We start from the raw sequence: 21442 nt of genomic DNA on the forward strand, positions 1-21442 counted from the left end.
ATCCTGAACCAGTTTGGCTTTGTATGCAGGTGCATTGTCATGTAAAAAAATTACTTTGGCATGTCTTCTGGCCCACTCTGGTCTTTTTTCAATCAATGCATAGTTCAATTTGATCATTTGTTGTCTGTGGTGATTAGTATTCACAGTTTCACCAGGTTTTAGAAGCTCATGATACACCACACCTTTCTAATCCCACCAAACACAGAGCATTGTCTTCTTGCCGAATTGATTTGGTTTGACAGTTAATGTTGATGGTTGTCCCGGATTAATCAATGATTTTTCCCATTCTTAAAATAAAACCATTTTTCATTCCCAGTAACATGTTGATGCAAAATTGATTTTTTTTCGTGTCTTTGAAGCAAAATTTGACAAATGGTTTTTCGGTTTTCCATCTGTCTTTCATTCAATTCATGTGGCACCCATTTTCCACACTTTTGGATCTTTCTCATAGCTTTCAAACGATCAGAAATTGTTTGTTGTGCAACATTTACCATTGCTGTCATTTGTTTCTGACTCAGAGTATCATCTTCATCCAATATTACTTGCAATTTGGCATCTTCGAACTTTTTTGGTGGTCTTTTATTTTTTATTTATTTATTCCATGTGATCTGATGGTACACGTTTTCAGTACACTCAATGCATAACAGCCAGTACAAATCCTAGCATTTAATGTTCCTGTATGTGTATTCCATTTCAGGAATTTGAAAACAGTGTCGGTATCTATTGGCTGGTTATTTACAGTGACAAATGGCTGAGGGGAATTTGCATTTTGTGTTCTGTGAAAGTTCATGGAAGCTGTCTTTTTGGTGTTGATAGTTAATCTGTTGATTTTAGCCCAGTTGCTGAGTTGTTCAGTGGCCAAGTTCACAGCTTTTTGCACAGCCTCTGTATTCTCCCCTTTGAGGAGTACAGTTGTGTCATCAGCAAATATTATTGTTTTGTGTGCACCAACATTCAGCCTCAAGTCATTAATATGCAGGAGGAAAAGTAGGGGTCCCAATACTGAGCCCTGTGGAACACCTTGCTTTACAGTTTTATTACTTGATAGTATTTTGGTTATTGAGTTGCTTTCTCTATTAATGTATTTCATGCTGACTCTCTGCATCTGATTGGTTAGGAATGTAGCAATCCAGTCGTTTGCAATTCCTCTGATACCATAGTGTTCTATTTTTTCCAGTAACATTTTGTGGTCAACAGTGTCAAAAGCCTTTGACAGATCCAGAAATATGCCTGTTTTTGTAGATTATTTTTTCAAAAACTTTAGAAAATCAGGATGAGATTGAGATAGGCCTGTAGTTATTCATATCTTTATTATCACCTTTTTTGAAGACAGGAATTACTTTAGAAAGTTTCAGAGCTTCAGGGAATATACCTGCCTGGAAAGAACAGTCACAGAGGTGAGTTAATGGTTCAGCAATTGTGTGTTCACAATTTTTGATTACAGCTGCTAGGATACCATCAATTCCAGCTGAATATGAATTTTTTAACTCTCTGAGGGCTTTTGCAGCATCATTTTCAGTGGCTTTGGTAATGAAAATTGACTCTGCACATGTGTGATATTTTTGGCCTCCTGGTTGGTAATTTGTGTTAGGATTATTTTTGACCAATTTTTCAGCTATGCTCGTAAAGAAATTGTTGACAGAGTTCACCACAATTTCGGGATTAGATATAGAGTCATTGTTGAGTTTGATTTCTATGTTTGTGTGTGAAGCTTTCATTTCCCCTCTTACCCTTTTTATGATATTCCACATTGTTTTTACTTTATTGCTGGATTTGTCAATGTACTCATCATTTTGCATCTTTTTTGCTTGTCTTATCACTCTTCTTAGGATATATGTGTAGTTTTTTTACTATTCTGTTAGTTGGGGGGAATCACTACTTTGTTTACATAATATGTGGAGTATTCTTTTATGTTTGCTAGAGATTTTTATAGCTAATGTAATCCAACTCTTGTTTCTGTCATTATTATTATTATTTTTTATTCTTACTGGTTTTTGTGGAAAGGCCTCTTCAAAGTGGTGGACCATTTTGTCAAGAAATATGTTGAATTTCATGTTGACATCATTGGCTGTGTACATCTCTGTCCACATTTCTTCACTAAGGAGGGCATTTAGCTTGTTCAAGTTCTCTTGGTTGAAAAACCTTCATAAAGTTTTAGGTGGGACTGGGTCTGAGGTATCTTTGCTAACATCGACCTTTAGAATGACAGCTTAGTGGTCGCTGAATCCTGCATTGTATACTTCTAGAGTTGGGTTAAGTTTATTTCTATTTGCAAAAATTTGAACTAGGGCTGTCTTGGATGTGGGTGTTATTCTAGTGGGCTCATTTACAAGGCCATGCGGATTATAAGTTTTTGCAATATTAATCAATGTTTTCCTGTTTCTGTTGTGGGTGAGAAAGTCTGTATTAAAGTCACCACATATAATCACATCCTGTTTCCACTGCCTTATTTTGGATAGAGACAAGTCCATTTGTAACAGAAAATCATTAATACTACTGGAGGGGGGACGGTAAATTGTAGTTGCAATTAGATTTAGATCTGTAAGCTTTATGGCTGCACATTCAAAGATCTTGTCTGTCCCTATTTCCTTTAGGGTTGGAAGTGTTGTTTCATGAAGATGGCAACCTCACCATGTCCATCATTTGATCTGGAGTAGTGTTCACACAATTTGAAGTTTGGTAGTGAGATTAACTTAACTACATCAGTGCAGAGCCAGTGCTCTGCTAGGCATACTACTGAGATATCACTGAGTTCACTGGTCAGCAAAATGCTTAAGTCATCAGTTTTGTTGCTCAAGGATTGGACATTGTGATAATAGATTTTCAGGTTTTAACGAAATCGTCGAAATGAATGGAATTGATTTGAAATTTCGTTAAAGAAGAATAATAAATTTTATCTTTTGCTTTTAAGTTAATTTTCTTTCGTGCGAACTTTGTTGTAGAACCACTCTCTTATTTTCGTGTGGTAATAAAAATTTTTACTTTCTTAAGAATTACGTACATTTAAAGAAAAAATAATATTTACGTGAACTCATGTGAACTGGTTAAGAATATTAGGTTAAGAATTGAGTCCTTTAAATCATTCGGCCTTGGCATACACTTTCCAGATGCACTGGGTTTTTTGTTAAATATTTTTACTGAATTTTATCCCGGCACTAGCCATAGAACACAAGATTATCTCTATCAGCAGAAAATGTTTTAATTATTGCCAAGCCGACATTTATCACTGATCAAACCTACTTCACTATGCATTTGAGTTATTTTAAAGAACCAAACTGTTTAAATTTCAATGTTAACTAACATTAACTATCCGCCTACGAATGCACAAACGTATAATTAATTCAAATTTTATCAGCCACAGGATCACTGAAAAAGAAGAACAATTTCTTAATTCACTATTGATTTTTATGCATCTGTTCCCGATTTACGGGTTTGATAATTTTTTAAATGTGCCGCCTCTACTATTGTTGGTCGCGGCACAGCCCAGCAACACCGCTAAAAAATGCTGAAAAATTCTTAAAGAAATTTTATAGATGACGTGGGCAAGCTAATTTACATAAATAATTCACACTTTTGATAAACTCTAATATATTTAGAAAAATAACAATACAACTCACATTAATTCGTAACGCATCGTCTAATGGCGGCTAAGTCCAGACAGAAACAAAAGAAGTCTACACATTCGTAAAAAACTCTTTCACAGTGTCCTACCGCAATGATTTCTGAACAGAGAAGACCAAAGAATACATAATGCATTGTGCTTAAATAGTATTGCTGACTATTAACATTTCTTTGCAAATTGACGATATTATTCTCTTCTGGCAACATTTTATATCTCTGCTATCGCAAATACTGACACATTTTACAATCACATAATAAATACAGAAAAATTCCTATCCTAAATACAGAGAAATATTACAACAAAAAATATAAGGAGAATAACAAATGTCTTTTACACCACATTCAGTAATATTTTTGTTCAATAATTACGATATATACAACTTGTCCAGAGCGGCGTATATGGTACAAATAAACTCTGGTTCTTTAATAACACGAATTTGCCAGGGAACGTTACATTGCCCCCTGGCAGCATTTGGCAAAGAGTTTTTACACTTTGACACAATGGTGCCAGTAACGTTCTTTACACTTCTGTATTTTTTTTTTTTTTACGGAATGGCTCTTTTATTTAGTCCCAGGGTTATATAAGTTCATGGCTCCCCCATTTGGGCGTAGGCAAACAGGAAACCTGGGCAAAACTGTGCCGGAGCCCAGCCATCCCAGTTGGTTCATGGTCAATATTGTCTCTTTAACAGTTATTCATTTGAATTAAATTAGCAGTTCGTCACAAACGGTTACACAATTACACAATATCACAGTCACATACAGTTCGACGGAAGTTTTTTGTGTGTGATACTATTATTCTTGTGATACACTACAAGGTCACTTGTCCTAGGATATATCACTTACGGACATACATAGTAAATGTTCAATGTTTATCGAAATGAAGTCATTGACATGTTATTCAGTTTATGTGAACATAAAAAAAAAATCAATAATGCTGTATTTGGTGAGCGGTGCGGAGTGATTGTTGAGCGGCGCTCGGCGCGGCGCGCTGACTCCGTGTAGGTCACCGCCCCCGGCGTTGACAGCTACGGCGCGGAGGGGCGTGGCTGTCTGTCTGGTCTGCTACGGGCTGCTGCGGCCGCTGCATGGCTGATGTAGCCGGATGCGCGTTGGATATCAGCTCGCCCGAGCGACGTCTTCTTGCAGTGCTTCAGGAAACATGCAACAAGTTCAGAAACAGTGTACTATCCTTATAGGCATTTTTCCTGCTGTGGGAAAGAACGCACACAGTTAGTGGCAGTTATTACTCAGTAGGCCTTCACTAGTCTGGTTTGCACAATGTTTCGTCGTCACAGTAACACGTTTTATGGGCATACAATATTTTTCACCATGCCATGACTTGTCATTAGTCACACGCAAGTTTTCACCTTAGGACAAAATGTATCTCTGTAGTCAATGCGCTTTCCTAGCGTCCCTTGACACACAAAGAGTTAAAGTTTGACACTAGCTTGATCCACCGTCCGTTATCGGTTCACTGTTCGTGTCGTGCTAGTTCCTTGTCCACTTGCACACACGGCGATGATACAGTTTTTTTTTTATTACTTATACTCAACTATTCCGTGACGTATTGCTGCAGGTTTAACAGTCACTGTCTGTCTCTGCCGCACAATACTGCACTTTTGTTTAAGTTCCTTTATTTTTATTTACAATGTCCGCTGTGCAATTTTTTTTTGTAATAGCACATTCGTAACTCTTTACCAAGGTGTGATATTTGCGTACATGGTAACAAATATTCAAAATTTGGTATTAGTTTGCCCAAAAGTCATCTATATTCGTGTTCGAGTAGATTTTATTTGTGCATTCCAGCCGGATTCAGGCATATTGTTCAATAACTCCTTTGAACTCATGTCACACTTTACTATCAACGTCCTACGTAACTACAGTGTAGTCTCTGTAGGCAAAAATTGACTTGGACTGTATCTGGCTAGCTCTTTTTTACTGTTTGAATCTGCACATGCTTCAATTGAAGCTTCTTCGTGCGTAACCTGGCATTACATAAATTTGTAACAAGTTTGCCTCCCGTGGTGCCCTCGGGTCACTACTGGGTGCATTATTTTCTCTAATAACATTGGTGAGATAATAAAGTTCTCAGGGCCTCATATTATTGATATTATTCTGGGTTCGAATCTGTCAATCTGACAGCTACGCATATATACATACATACACATAATAGAAAAGATTGTGCCAAGAAATATTTCAAATTTGGGCACATAGAAAATTATGTAGTACACTAACTAATCATTACTAAAATGTTCTTTTTGATTGAACTCTGTCACAGCTTAACACTACAAATAATTGCACTAATCAGATTATCTGTGCAAACATTTAGAGCATGTTCTAGATAACACAAATTAAAAGAGTACATAACACAAATATCCATACACATGAGAAAGTCAATCATATTCTTATAACTAAACACTTCTACACTAGTACATTATCTCTAAAGATCACACATCATTAATGTTCATTATTTACAAAAGAATGGTGTCCACATAGGACCATTAGTCTTTTACTGTAGGAATGCTTTTACATCCTTACGCGGATACAGTCCCCGTACTCTCCCTGAGTGGGGATCTGCTAAGAGATAGCTACACTCATGTGGCACACTTACTACTCTAAAAGGTCCATTGTACACCAATTGCCACTTGCTATTCTGTTTCAAGGATGCCGAGGACTTAGGATGATTGCGTAAGAGTACCAAGTCCCCAACACTAAATTTTTTGTTATTCGTCACATGTCGATTATATTTTTCTTTCCTTTTCTGAGCGCACCTGGTAAGGTAGCACCCTGATTTTCTTATCTTCTCTTCCTTAGGCTCAGGAATGACTGGGACCTTAGGCAAAGGTGACAGCCACTCATTCAAAACTCTATTATTATTCATTATAATCTCGTTTGGTGGATACCCCGTAGAAGCATGCGGGGTTGCGTTGTGAACTTCTACAAACTTAGGTATCAGATCTGGCCATCTTGTGTGTTTATATGCAATGTATAACCTGAAAAATTTATTTAACTCTCCAAATGTTCTTAAAAAAAAAAACTTTTTCCTTCTTGGGCCAAGGAATGGAGTATGAGGCTCGACAGTAAGTTTTGTGAGGCTTTACCTCGATCTTGTACTGATATCCCTTAACAATTCCTGGTCGTTCAGAAAATACATCTGCATAATTAAATAATAACTGTACCAAATCCTGTTGTTGCATTGAATTTAAATTTTCGGACTGTGATACTTTGTTCACAAGTGCGTCCACATTTGCTTTTAATTGATCACCTTGTACGTCAGGATAATAGAGATTCTGACCTAGACAATGATTGTCTAAATGTAGTATCCACTGATTCCTACACCTTATGTTAATAGCGTTACAATTAGGTACAGGTACCTCTTCAGATCTGAGCATGGACAATTCTATTCTCCTACCAGCATTCATCAAGCTTAATTTTCCCCGAGAAAGGTCGATTATTGCGTCCCTTTCTCTTAAAAAATCTACCCCCAAAATGCAGGCTACCTTTAAACCCTTTACTACCAGGAATGAGCACGCTATGGCTTCATCCCCTATATACATCTCTACCCGCACTTGGAGTTTAATTATTTGTCGCTGTGCACTTATGGCTCCAGTGACTTTACAATTATTCACGGGAAAAGTCAGCATACGCCTTTCCTTCCCAGTACTTTGAATAAGTCCATACTCATAACACTGACTGTAGCACCTGTATCTACGACCGCTTGCACATCAATATTGTTAATTTTGATCTCTATTATCGCTTGTACTTTGTCTTTGTGCTCCTTTATGCACGTGGATGGATCAGTTATTAACTCATCTCCCATCTGTACCCCGTCATTATACCTAAGGATACAGATGTTGTTCGGTGTTTTGTTCTGTGTCGGGCTGCTCTCACTCCAAACCTCAGCCGACGATGGAGAGCGTATCTCGGCTGCATCTAGTTTGTTGGATTATTGCTAGTGGATGGGTGTGGCTGCTCTGTGTCACGGGCCTCCACTATGTGCACGTTGTGTTGCGTCGGCCGCCACGGTTGCACAATTGGCGCATTTTGTGGTGGCGGTCGGTTATTGTCATACCTATCACTGTTTTGCCGGTCCGGACTGGGCCTCTGGTTCTGCGGCCAAGTTCGGTTTGCATCATTATAAGTATTAGTATTGCTCGGCCCCCTGGCATTTTTCCATCTATTATTGCTTGGTGGGCCTGTTTCATACCGATCATCGAACCTCCTTTTCCGGTCATTATTCACCGGCGGACTATTGCCGTTCCGGTCTCTACCTCTATTTCCGTTTTGTGCATAATCTTGTCTCCTATTATTACCTCCGCCGTTTCCATTACTTGGTGGAGGCGTGTTATTTCTACCATTTCTATAACCGTTTCCGTTACTTCTAGCCTGTTCAGTAGCTGCCTTAATGTCCTCCTGAATCAGGTCAATTGAGTCCAGAACAGACAAGAAATGTTCCATATCATTTTCAGGCACGTGTATAAGTTTTTCCTTTACATGTATCGGCAAGTGTGATTTCAAAAGTCTGATCAAATCCCGGGATGAAATCTGTTCGTCCCAGTAACGGGTCTTATTAATGTACTTCTCGAAATATTTTCGCAAATTGCCTAGTCGTGGAGAATACGGCTCTGGATTATATACCTCCTTCCGTAATCTCTCCTGGATACATGTTGACCAATATTTGGCCAAGAATGCTTTTTCAAATTGCTCATATGTATCACAACTGTCAGCTGCTTTGGTTGCCCATAATGCAGCATCTCCTTGTATGTAGGACATAACGAACTGTATTTTCTGGGTATGACTCCAAACGCTAGGCAAAATGTTTCTAAATCCCTTGATAAACACTACAGGGTGAACAGATTTCTTCTCCGTTGTAAAGATCTGAAACTGTCGGTTCCTAATCAAGCTTTCTTCAATCACTACTTTGGAATGACATTTATTTGTTTCGCTTACATTGGTTGCCTGTTCTGTCTCGCAGTCGCAATTTTTTACTGCAGTATTTATATGCCTATCATTGTTGGACCTGGCTGGCGTGACATACGCCTGTGCCTCGTCATGCCGCAAGCTAAGCTCCATTTCGGCAAGTCGACGGTCCACACTCCGCTGCCACAGCGGAATGTCTTTGTGCACTATCTTTTTTAGATCCTGCACATCCGCACTTGAGCCCACATCTCTGGCCTCAATTGCGGCGTGCACTTTCTGATCTATTTCTTTTATGACTTCATTTTCTACTTTGTGCACTTGTTCGATCACTTTGTCCTCAATTACTTGAGTTGTGTCAATTTCCAATTGCTCGACTCTGTTAGTCAGGACACTAATTTCCTCTACGATATTGGCGTTAGCCACTTGAATACTGCCTACTCTTTCGCTTAATTCATGCACTGTTTTGGGTATGGTTTCATATTTCTGTTTCAAACGAACAAGCTCACTTTGCATAACTTCTAAAGTTTGCATCAACTGCAAGTCCCTCTCATGCAGGCGTCGGTCACGCTCTGCTTGTTTAGCATCACGTTCTTTATCACGCTCTGCTTGTTTAGCATCACGTTCTTTATCGCGTTCTGCTTGTTTGCATGCAAATTCAGCTACCAATCTCTGGTCACGCTCTGCTTGCATATGTACAAATTCAGCTTGGAAATTGAGCATGTGCTCGAACATAACTCTTAATGATTGCACTTCTGACATCACACCACTCTCTGGTCCGTGTCCAGTGCTTGCGGATGGCACAGTATTTCCGCTATCAACTGAATCACTGGGTGGCAGTGGCAACATTTCTTGTCCTTCTGCCCCAAGATTCTCACATTGTACTTCCTGAACTACGTCACTAACATTACTTTGTGTCCCACTTTCCAACTCGGTATCACTACTTACTGACTGTTGCTCATTATCCATGTTGATATCTTTCTGACTACGCAATCTAACCATAGTAAACAAAAGAAATAAAATCTGAACTAAATATCCTAACACTCAGGTTTCACTGACATAATCACACAAGAAATGGACATTAACTAATACACACTTACTATATACTACAATGACTTACTACCTAAATGTCCTGTTATTTTAAAACAAAGTACTAACAACAAGCACACCACTAATGATCCGAGAACACCGCACTGAGGCTACTTTACTACCCACAGGACAACTACACTGTAGCTTTACCTTTTGGTGATCTATGTTGGGTGCAGCTGCCCCCTGATATTGTGGTAGGTAATTAATTTTTCGAAATATTGAGCTCTCTTCTTCAGCTTGCCTCTGGGTACATAGTGTTCTCATGCAAAAAATCATACACAGGTATTACCACACAATATTGGTTATGCAATACATACAATACATAGAAAAATTATTAAATGTTCTGCAACAAAGTTCGACTATATTAATTCCCTAGTTATCTCACGGGTATTTAGTGGCCACTGCATATTCGGGCCCCACGTTGGGCGCCAATTTAACGAAATCGTCGAAATGAATGGAATTGATTTGAAATTTCGTTAAAGAAGAATAATAAATTTTATCTTTTGTTTTTAAGTTAATTTTCTTTCGTGCGAACTTTGTTGTAGAACCACTCTCTTATTTTCGTGTGGTAATAAAAATTTTTACTTTCTTAAGAATTACGTACATTTAAAGAAAAAATAATATTTACGTGAACTCATATGAACTGGTTAAGAATATTAGGTTAAGAATTGAGTCCTTTAAATCATTCGGCCTTGGCATACACTTTCCAGATGCAGTGGGTTTTTTGTTAAATATTTTTACTGAATTTTATCCCGGCCCTAGCCATAGAACACAAGATTATCTCTATCAGCAGAAAATGTTTTACTTATTGCCAAGCCGACATTTATCACTGATCAAACCTACTTCACTATGCATTTGAGTTATTTTAAAGAACCAAACTGTTTAAATTTCAATGTTAACTAACATTAACTATCCGCCTACGAATGCACAAACGTATAATTAATTCAAATTTTATCAGCCACAGGATCACTGAAAAAGAAGAACAATTTCTTAATTCACTATTGATTTTTATGCATCTGTTCCCGATTTACGGGTTTGATAATTTTTTAAATGTGCCGCCTCTGCTATTGTTGGTCGCGGCACAGCCCAGCAACACTGCTAAAAAATGCTGAAAAATTCTTAAAGAAATTTTATAGATGACGTGGGCAAGCTAATTTACATAAATAATTCACACTTTTGATAAACTCTAATATATTTAGATCAAACAACAATACAACTCACATTAATTCGTAACGCATCGTCTAATGGCGGCGAAGTCCAGACAGAGACAAAAGAAGTCTACACATTTGTAAAAAACTCTTTCACAGTGTCCTACCGCAATGATTTCTGAACAGAGAAGACCAAAGAATACATAATGCATTGTGCTTAAATAGTATTGCTGACTATTAACATTTCTTTGCAAATTGATGATATTATTCTCTTCTGGCAACATTTTATATCTCTGCTATCGCAAATACTGACACATTTTACAATCACATAATAAATACAGAAAAATTCCTATCCTAAATACAGAGAAATATTACAACAAAAAATATAAGGAGAATAACAAATGTCTTTTACACCACATTCAGTAATATTTTTGTTCAATAATTACGATATATACAACTTGCCCAGAGCGGCGTATATGGTACAAATAAACTCTTGTTCTTTAATAACATAAGTTTGCCAGGGAACGTTACAAGGTCTGAGTGGGGTTTACCATATCTACTGTGTCACTGACCTTTAGTTTAAATTGTGCTGTATTCCAGGTATGTTGACTTCCGAGCAGTTGTACTGGTTCTGTTGGTCGTTCTTGGCAGCTGACTCATCTTCCAGGTGGGCCCGAAAAGTATCCACATTCTTCATTTCTTACATCAAAATCATTATTTCCGAACCATTGAAACCATCTTTTGCATGTTGCTTCTGATAGAGCATGATCGCCATATGCCTCAACAAGCATTCGATGCAATTCTGCAGCACTTTTTTTCAAATGAAAACAAAAAATTAATGCTTTCCGCAAATCATCACTTTCTGGTACAAATTTTGACATTGTTAACACAATAAAAACATATGATGTTGTTTGTTCCATGACATGATGTATACTAAATATCTTTGACAGATGTCATACCAACCAAACAAAGAAAAATTAAGGCTCATTCACAACAGATGTTCCCTATCAACACATTTGTATCATAACGCTCATTTCATACTGGTACACTTGGTATCCACTCTGAAGTGTCCCATAGTGGAAAGTTCCAATAACATGTATTTCCATGTTGTTAAGAAAGTGCTTTCTCATTAGATAATACTTTGTAAGTCATACTATTTTAAGTCAAAGGAGTTCTGATTCTAGTGGGCCCATCAAAGTGGAGGGCTGGTAAACTACACTGTTTCTTAAACATTTTCTCCACAGTAGTTTTGATCACAGCATTTTTTAAAAAATTGTGTTTTGCTTAAAGCTCCCTTTTTCAGGCAGTTGACTGAATTTTTGATGCTTATTCTGCTTATTATTCATAAAGTTGTTATTATTGGACTTCTAAACTCAGTTTTGAATTATTATTCTATTTGTCATGCCTCTCAGTTCTTATTGAAAGGTCTTGTAATTATTGCTAACTTGTCTTAATTTATTCCAAATTTACATTTCTATGCATTGTAAGTTTTTAAATTTGTATGGTCTAAATGATGATCGTTGTAATCAGAATTTCTATGCTTTTACCAGTGTGAAATGCTGTTATGGTTTGGTAAATAAAGAAAATTGTCATACCGTATCCTCATTTGGGTTCAGTCCTTCCACTCCAGCAGTCCCAAGCCCTGCTACCACCTATCAGCAACCTAAACCATTCAAAAACATAAAACAAAATAGAACACAGAAACTCCAATTGCTGGTAAGGAACCTGGTTGGAAATGAGGTGCACTACATCTGCAACAGAAAATCCAAAAGCATTGAAATAATTGCAGCCAAACAAAACTGTTGGTGCCAGCAACATCCACTATCAAAAAAGTCAAGGAATGAACCACCAATTTGTACACAGTGGTAGCCATAAATTTCCCCAAAAATTGTTCCTTTTGTAACTCACCAAACATCAAGTAACGGGAGACAATGCTGGAGATCCTAAATCCATGTAAGTTTCTGAGTACAGCAATGTCACAGTTGCACTCATGTCCACTTGAAGATGGAGACTTTATCCATCCCTCACACTACAATAAACAGTTTGCTAGTACACATAAGCTCTGGAGACAGATAATTAGTATCCATGTCCATATCTGCAGGAGAAGGATGGGGATGACACAGAGATATTATATGTCCTTTTCTTGTACAGTTGTTGCAAATAATTCAGCAAATAATCCAGCACGATGCACAAAATGGTGTGGCAAGATGGAAGCACTGAGTGCTGCCACTGCTGTGGTCATTATTTTATTTTATTTTATTTACACGTTCTGTAGGACCCAAATTGAGGAGAAAACCTCCAGGGTCATGGAATGTGTCAGTAAATGAAATTACAACATAAATGTAGTAGCAGATAAAATAAAATGTTTATGCACCCAAAAAAGTCATGCCATAAGTTTAAGTAAATGCAATCAACAATATAACGTAAGAATCAACTTAATTTTTGAAGGAACTCCTTAACAGAATAGAAGGAGTGACCCATGAGGAAACTCTTCAGTTTCAATTTGAAAGTGTGTGGATTACTGCTATGATTTTTGAATTCTTTTGGTAGCTTATTGAAATTGGATGCAGCAGTATACTGCACACCTTTCTGCACAAGAATTAAAGAAGTGTGATCCAAATGCAAATTGTATTTCTGCCAAGTATTAACTGAGTGAAAGCTGGTAATTCTTGGGAATGAGCTGATATTGTTGACAAGAAATGACAGTAAAGAATATATTTATTGAGAAGGTAATGTCAAAATACCCAGACTAGTGAACAGGGTTTAACATTTTTCTTAATTGTTCGGGATAATAGGTTGCCGTCTCTTCATCTAAGAATAGATGATGAATGCAGCTAGCCGCTAACTTTGTGTAATGTCTTGTCTGTATAGGCGTGTATCTGTTGCCTTTAAGATCCCTTCACCTTCACACATAAATCTATACAGTAAAGTAAGGACCTCCCATTTCTTGGCTGATCCGTGATAAGACAGGCGAAAAGTTAGACTAATGGAGGGTTATTAGTATTATCTCTATTTTCATTCGCTCTCTCTCTTTCTCTCCTTTATCTATGTACAGTTTTTAATATAATATTTCATTACATGAAATCAGCCAAATAGAATCTTTGGTGGAGTCCTTCGTCTTGGTAATCAGCGGCTGGCTTGCTGTAAGAGATCTTTACATTTATTCTTACTGTTAAACACTGCATTCAGTCAGGAGAATCAATCGTGTGGACAATTTGTTCCTTTTACGAAAGATTGCAAATTCCAGATGTGTATGAAGCCTTTTTGGACGATTTAACACAGACTCAGTGATTGCAGGCTCTCTTCGACACAGCTGAAACTTCCCCACTAATTACAGGGCCAACGTGATCATCAAATGATTCAGAAAAAACTCATTCGTTCATTCACTCCAGAACAAAAAAGTCACAAACCTTATTTATGAAGGAAATTGTGTATTCAATCCATCTCCATTACATGTCCAGATCTCCAGTGATTCCACGTCCTAATTATTTTCTGTTTAAAGTCTCTTTCTCTTCAAACAAACCGCTAGCGGCACAAATGTTAATTGGCTTGCTTTAGCGAGAAGAAAAGCAGACTATGTATCTCTCAAAAACACGTCAATCCCTCAACAGATACTCCAGAAGCTGTCCTAGTTACCACTCCAACAACCATGGAGAATGCATATATGCATCTCTGTTATTTCAAAGAATAAACGCACTAGAAAATACTTTGGCATCGTCGAGCTGTCGCGCATATGTTACGAGAAAATCAGATCAGATACTTTTCCAAAGTGAATGAATGTGGATGGTTTGATTGACAATGATTAATTGGTGCATGGTAGAGGGTATTTTCTGTGGGGACATTACAAGGGGTCGACAAGAGGTTTGCGAACTTACACCACTTATTGCCCGAACTGCCCATTTCTGAGCCAAAAGTATCCTTTTAGAATGGGAAGACCTTACATCACAGCCATTCTCAACATTATGAATAACGACCTTTTGCTGTCTGTTGTTAAAGTCAGAGGTGAACCAATTGTGAGCTACTCCCCATATTCCATAATGGTCCAACTGCTGGAGCATCAAATAATATGCCTAGCGTTCAAAACTTTCTGTTTAATCCATCCAAGATTTCACAGAGAAAAGAGAATATTCCATTTTCTGTTGTTAAATGACTTCTAAAGCCAAACTGTACATTTAATAGCAGATTATGTGATATAAAATGATCAATTATCCTTACATACATTATTCTTACATACACAGCCTTTTCAATAATTTTAGCAAACACTGATAGCATAGAAATAGGTCTAAAATTGTCTACATTATCCCTTTCTCACTTTTTATAAAGTGGCTTTACTACTGAGTACTTTAATTGACCATTCTTAAAAGAAAAATTACAAATATAGCTAAGTACATGGCTAACATGTGCAGCAAAGTACTTCAATATTCTGCTAGGAACTTCATCATATCCATGAGAGTCCTTAGTCTTCAGTGATTTAATTATTGACTCAATCTCCCCATTGTCACCATCACAGAGGAGCATTTCAGACATCAGTCTCGGAAAGGAATTTTCCAAGAGCGTTATATGATTCTCTGTAGAAACTAAGTTTTTATTTAATTAGCCGCAATGCTCAGAAAATGATTTTTAAATACTGTACATATATCTGACTTATCAGTAGCAGAAATACTTTTACTACGAACTGACTTTATATTGATGACATTGTACTGCTGACTGGACACTTTGTTCACAACTGACCATATGGTTTTAACTTTATCCTGTGAATTAGCTATTTTATTTGTGTGCCTTATACTCTCTGCCTTCCTAATAACATTTTAAGCACCTTACAGTACTGTTTGTAATGGGCTACTGTAGCTTGATTGTGACTACTTTTAAGGTTTAAAAAACTCTCTATTGCCATTGGATTAGCTTCCCTACATAGTTTGTAATTATATGTGACATTTGTTTGAATACAAAAGCCTTTTAGTGTTAAAATTTGTGCATTTTGGTCTGAAATATCAGTCACCCTTCTACTAACAGAATGCCCATCTAGTACTGAAGAATGAATACACATATTGTCTACAGCTGAGCTACTGTTCCCCTGCACCATAGTTGGAAAAAACACAATCTGCATCAGATCATATGAGTGTAGGAGATCTACCAGAATCCTTTTTCTTGCACCATCAAATACAAAATTAATATTCAAGTCACCACATATAACTAATTTCTGGTACTTCCTATAAAGTGAACCAAGAACCCTCTCTAGCTTCATTAGAAATACTCTGAAGTGAGTTTTAGGGGATCTATAAACAACAAGTTTAGTTTCACTAAATTCAAATGCCCCTGCACAACATTCAAATATCTGTGCAGTGCAGTACCATGATACATCTGTGGACTCAAACAGAATACTGTTTTTTATGTGCATGGCCACTCCTCCACTCCACAAGGAACTACTTGAAAAACAGCCAGCTTATCTGTATCCCGGTAAAGGAGGCCTCTGAATTGTCAAATTATTTAAGCGGTGCTCTGATATACCAGTAATGTCAGAGTCAACATCTATAAGCAGTTCACTAACTTTATCTCTAATACTTGTTATATTTTGATGAAATACGCTAATTCCTTCTTTACTTGGATACCTGACCTCCTATGAAGGTGATTCCTTAGTTAGAGGGACTTCTTTTAAGCAGGTATATCTATCAGCTCACTTCAATCTGGAAAAGGTGCAGCTCTAACCCTAGCTACTATGGGAATTTTTCCGTGAGTGATCCCACCAACAACCACTACACTGTCACCTATAAGCTTTGCCAGCCTCCCATTCCCATACCCATTGAGGTGCAGGCCATGCCTACGGAAACCCAATCAATTGATAAACTCAGCTGGTGCCACTGCAATGTAACCCATGCCCTCTGCCATCGTTGTCTTGTCCAGCCCCATGTTAACACATCTAACAGCCGCATTAAGACGAGGCCAATCATCATGCTGAAACAGTTGCACAAAATGCACATTAGTGCCACCAGTTTAAGCAGTTGTCTTTACCAGGTCACAACTTACATCATATTCCCCATCCCTATCCTGCTCCACTTACAATCACTACCTGCTCCTCTTTCAGAAAATTCCTGTGTAATTCCCCTATGCTGTCAGTCACCTGAGCCAACCCTGCACTAGACTTCACAATGCTGGTGATCTTGTATTCACTCCAAAACACTTTCTGCAACTGCTGGCTCACACCTCTACCATGCCAACTACCTAGCAGCAGAACCTTCAGCCAAAGACACATTTCACACTGTAGTGCATGTTGACACACATCCTTGTCAGGAGCCAACTGAATGATAGTGTCATGGACCATAGATTAAGCATAGAGATCATGATGGGCATTGGTAACAAACTAACATTTGTGACTGAGGCTGTGGAGTTCAGCCACCCAAGACTGGTAGGACTGATGGGGCTATTTATGACAATAATAGAACTCGACAAGTGCCACAGTGACATGTATGCACTTATAATGATAATTAGACAACTGTTTACATATTTTGCTGAACAAAGTGATGCTGGTTACTGTAATGGGGCTAACTGGCACAACAAATGGCAAATCCAATGGTAAATCCAAGAAACAATCAAAGCCTTAGAAATGTTAGCATCAGTGCCACCAAAAGTGAGGAGTGTTGATGAAGTCACATCTCATAAGCTTCCCAGTCTTCGGCTGCATCATCATAATGGGGAAAAAGGGGCAGGTATGCCAACAACATAGAAGCCTGCATAGTCAATGTTATCAACAAATTTGCCTGTTGCTGTTCAAAGAGAGACTTGACCACTGCCTCCACAGACATGAGAACTGGGGGTACAAACAAAGAAACAAAGCATATGGAAGTGAAAACCACAGTCATTACTAATTGTGTGATAATGTAAGACACATGTATCAGTGTGGCCACCAAAGACAAGAGTTTATCAGTCAACATAATACTATCACATAATACTATCATAAAATGTTAAATAGTTTCAAAATGTAAGTGGAAATATATAAGTTTTCACCCGTCGACAATACAAAATTTATGTGGTCAAACACAAACAATATGTTACTAGACTTTATTTCTCCCATTTCACTAGCATTTCCCCAATAGTATCTCTCGAGGTATAACTTATCTTGGTAAATCTAGTAACTGTGTCATTCTGTTAGTATTAGGTGAAAAACTAAAGCAGATGTAGACTCCATTATAGCCATACAGTCCTAGAAAATAGAGTCGTAACTCCGATTCATATTGCACAGCAATTAAAGAATAAAAATTCATCACCATGATAGAATGTTATTAATTAATGAACCCTAATCCACAAGTTACAGTCACAAGTAGCCCATGTGACTCAGTGGCTATTAATAACATAGCAGCATTATTGTCAAAACCTAATGAGACCAAAAAAAACTCTACAATACCTACAAACATAACTACTAAATATGAACTTTGGTTACCAACACAAACCACAAAATCATGAAAAAGTGCTCCAGCATAAATCTTGATACCCATATAATAAAGAAAATTATGAACACAAAGAAACAACTGAAGGTGGAGGAGGGAGAAAGGAAAGGAAAGGGAAGGGATTGCCGATGTCAATTGCATAGGGACATTATGCAGAATCAGCAGTGATGAGTGAAAATGTGTGCCAGACCTGGATTCGAACCTGCGATCTCCTGCTTACTAGACATGTGTGTTAACCAGTGCACCACACAGGATACAGTGTTTATTGCAACTGCATGGACTACCTTGGTACGCCTCACAACTGACCCACATATACACTGAGCACCACTTATCCGCAGTCCCTGCTGGTGACCTCCATGCTCACTACTCTGAGATTCAAGCAGAAGGTTGGACATATTTGTGCATCTACACTGAAGAAGGTGGATCCAGTGACCATCTAGGTGAATCAATTATATGAATGTGTGGTGCCTGTTCTTTTGGACATGTCAGAAGTAACAGATATGTGGAATCCGCAGCTGTGGTACTTTGCATGTAAATTGGAGATGCAGGGGGGAGAAATGTCCTGATGCAGCAGACATCAGTAATCCCTTCCCTTTCCTTTCCTTTCTCAACCTTCCACCCTTAATTTACATGCAGTGTGCCACAGCAACGAATTCTGCATGGTGTCTATTCATTCTGACATCTCCAAAAGAACAGGCACCATGCATTCATATAATTGATTCACCTAGATGGGCAATGGATCCACCTTCTACAGTGTGGATGGACAAATATGTCTAACTTTCTGCTTGAATCTCTGAGTAGTGAGCATGAAGGAGACAGAAAGAGACTGTGGATAGATGGTGCTCAGTGGGAATGTGGGTCAGCTGTGAGGCATGCCGAGATATTCCACATAGTTGTGATAAATGCTGAGTCTCAGGTGGTGCAGTGTTTAACACACCTGCCTAGTAAGCAGGAGATTGTGGGTTTGAATCCTCATCTGGCACACATTTTTGCTTGTTGCCACTGATTCCATACAATATCCTAGTGCAACTGACATCACAAATCCCTTCCCTTTCCTTTCCTTTCTCCCCCCTCCACATTCAATTTACATGCAATAAACTAACAACATGATGAACTAACGATTTAAAAACTGAAAACAAATCAGTAGTCAATAAGTAATGACTTGAAAATAACTCACAGTCAAAGCAACAAAAACAAACCCCTGAAACACTGAGTGACACACAAAATAAGTCCAATGCTACACTAACATCACTCACAAACAGTTCAGAAACATACACAACACACACTAGAGTGCACCACCTCTTACTTCAAAACACCCTCCAAAACACCATCTGTTTGAAAAGTAGCAGTCTAATTGAAACCCATTTAAACACATAAATTTTAACCATAAACAGTAATATCTGACATAGAGGTGTATAAAAAAAATGGAATCTTAATTACACAAAGGTGTAGAAGGTCTGTAAATGAAGGGAACATTTTCCATGAGGGGAACCTCTAGTAATTAAGAAAAAATGTAAATGTATTATTGTAATTTCTTATTCGAGAAATTATACTCAAATAAAGTAACAGACATGTACTAATATCATAGTGTACTAGCTGTTCTGGGGTAAACATACATTTATATGTGTATTTGCAGTTTTTATATGTCAATTTTAATTGTTAATTAATCAAAAATGATTCTAAACAATGCCAAGGATTGTTTGGGATTGTTAAGAAAGTATAAATAGTTACAGCCATGTTGGCAAAGTGGGTCAGTACTCTTGAGTGTATTTGAACAGAAAGCATGTAGCTAGATGACCATGAATTATTTCATTACTGTAAGTATGTTACAACTTATTTCAGATTTGTCAAGATGCTTTTATTTACTTTGAGATTGTAATAAATGTTCGGCAGAAACATAATATGGGATTAATTATTTAAAAATAACTTAATAGTTATAATTTATTTTACAGTAGCTGATTTCCAGGACTTCTGCTGCAACAGATTGCCAGCTACAATGAGTAGAATGGCGCGCAGAACATTATAAGTGGTGTATGGAGCTGGGATGCAGTGTAATTCTGTAAACTAATCTTGTATTTTGTTTCAGAGTTAATTCGCTTGTTGAAATATTATTCCAATTTTTCAAAAACTGAAAAACGAAAAAAGTGAGTAATACTACAAAGAACTTAATGATACTTATGTGAAAACACAACTTGGAGACTCAACTGTAAGTACAAAACTTATTTGAATTTTTACTTTTGGAAATTGTTTTTTCGTCTGCATTATCATTATGGAGGATAACAATAGAGAAGTTGATAATAATGGGGAGGTTAATGGAAACATGCAAAATAGCTTAGATATTACTGATAATAATGTAGTTTATCGAGACAATGAAATCGGAGAGGATAGTGGTCACAGTAGTGTATGTTCACCCTTTGTGGATTTGAATCAAATGTATCAGCTTTAGAGAGGTTAGTTTAGTTAATGGAAGAACAAAAAAAGATCAATTGATGAACAGAAAACTTTTCTGGATTCAATCGATAAAAAATTAGACAACCATGGAACCCAGATTTGCAAGACAAAGGAGAGTTTAGATAGGTGCTGGGAAAAAGTAGATGTGAATACCAAAAATGTGTCAACTATAGAAAGGGAAATTATTACCTTAAAACCAGAATACAAAAAATTCGAAGAAAGGCTAGATTCTGTGGAAAATTTCGAAAAAATTGCTACTGTTGAAGTGTTACAATTAAGAAAGCTCAACAAAGATTTCATAAAGGATTTCACAGAAACAGACCAAAATATATAAAATTTCACTAAAATCGCAAATGAGAATTTTGCAGAATTAAAAGAAGTTGTTGAAGTGAAATTTCGAACTTCAAATCTATATTTCAAGAAATCGAAGATTCCGTTGCTGTGAAATCTTTCTGTAGTTACAGTCCATTGTGGAACAATGTTAACATAAAACATATTCAGGGGAGGGCAATATACATCCAATTGATTTCATGTACCAGATTAAAGATAACTTCGAAAATAAAATGAGTGATAATTTGAAAATTAAATTTTGTTAAAAGTTTTTAGATGGGGAGGCTTTGTCATGGGTAAACCAACCAATCAAACCCAAAATGTCGTTTAATGAAGTAGAATGAACTTTCATGAACAAATTCTGGTCAGAAACTAAACAAGCCAGAATTAAGTCGGAATTTTTGAATGGGCCAAATTTCAAATCATGTAGTGGATGCATGA

The sequence above is a fragment of the Schistocerca piceifrons genome, chromosome 6 (assembly GCF_021461385.2).
Source record: "Schistocerca piceifrons isolate TAMUIC-IGC-003096 chromosome 6, iqSchPice1.1, whole genome shotgun sequence".
NCBI classification, from domain to species: Eukaryota; Metazoa; Arthropoda; class Insecta; order Orthoptera; family Acrididae; genus Schistocerca; species Schistocerca piceifrons.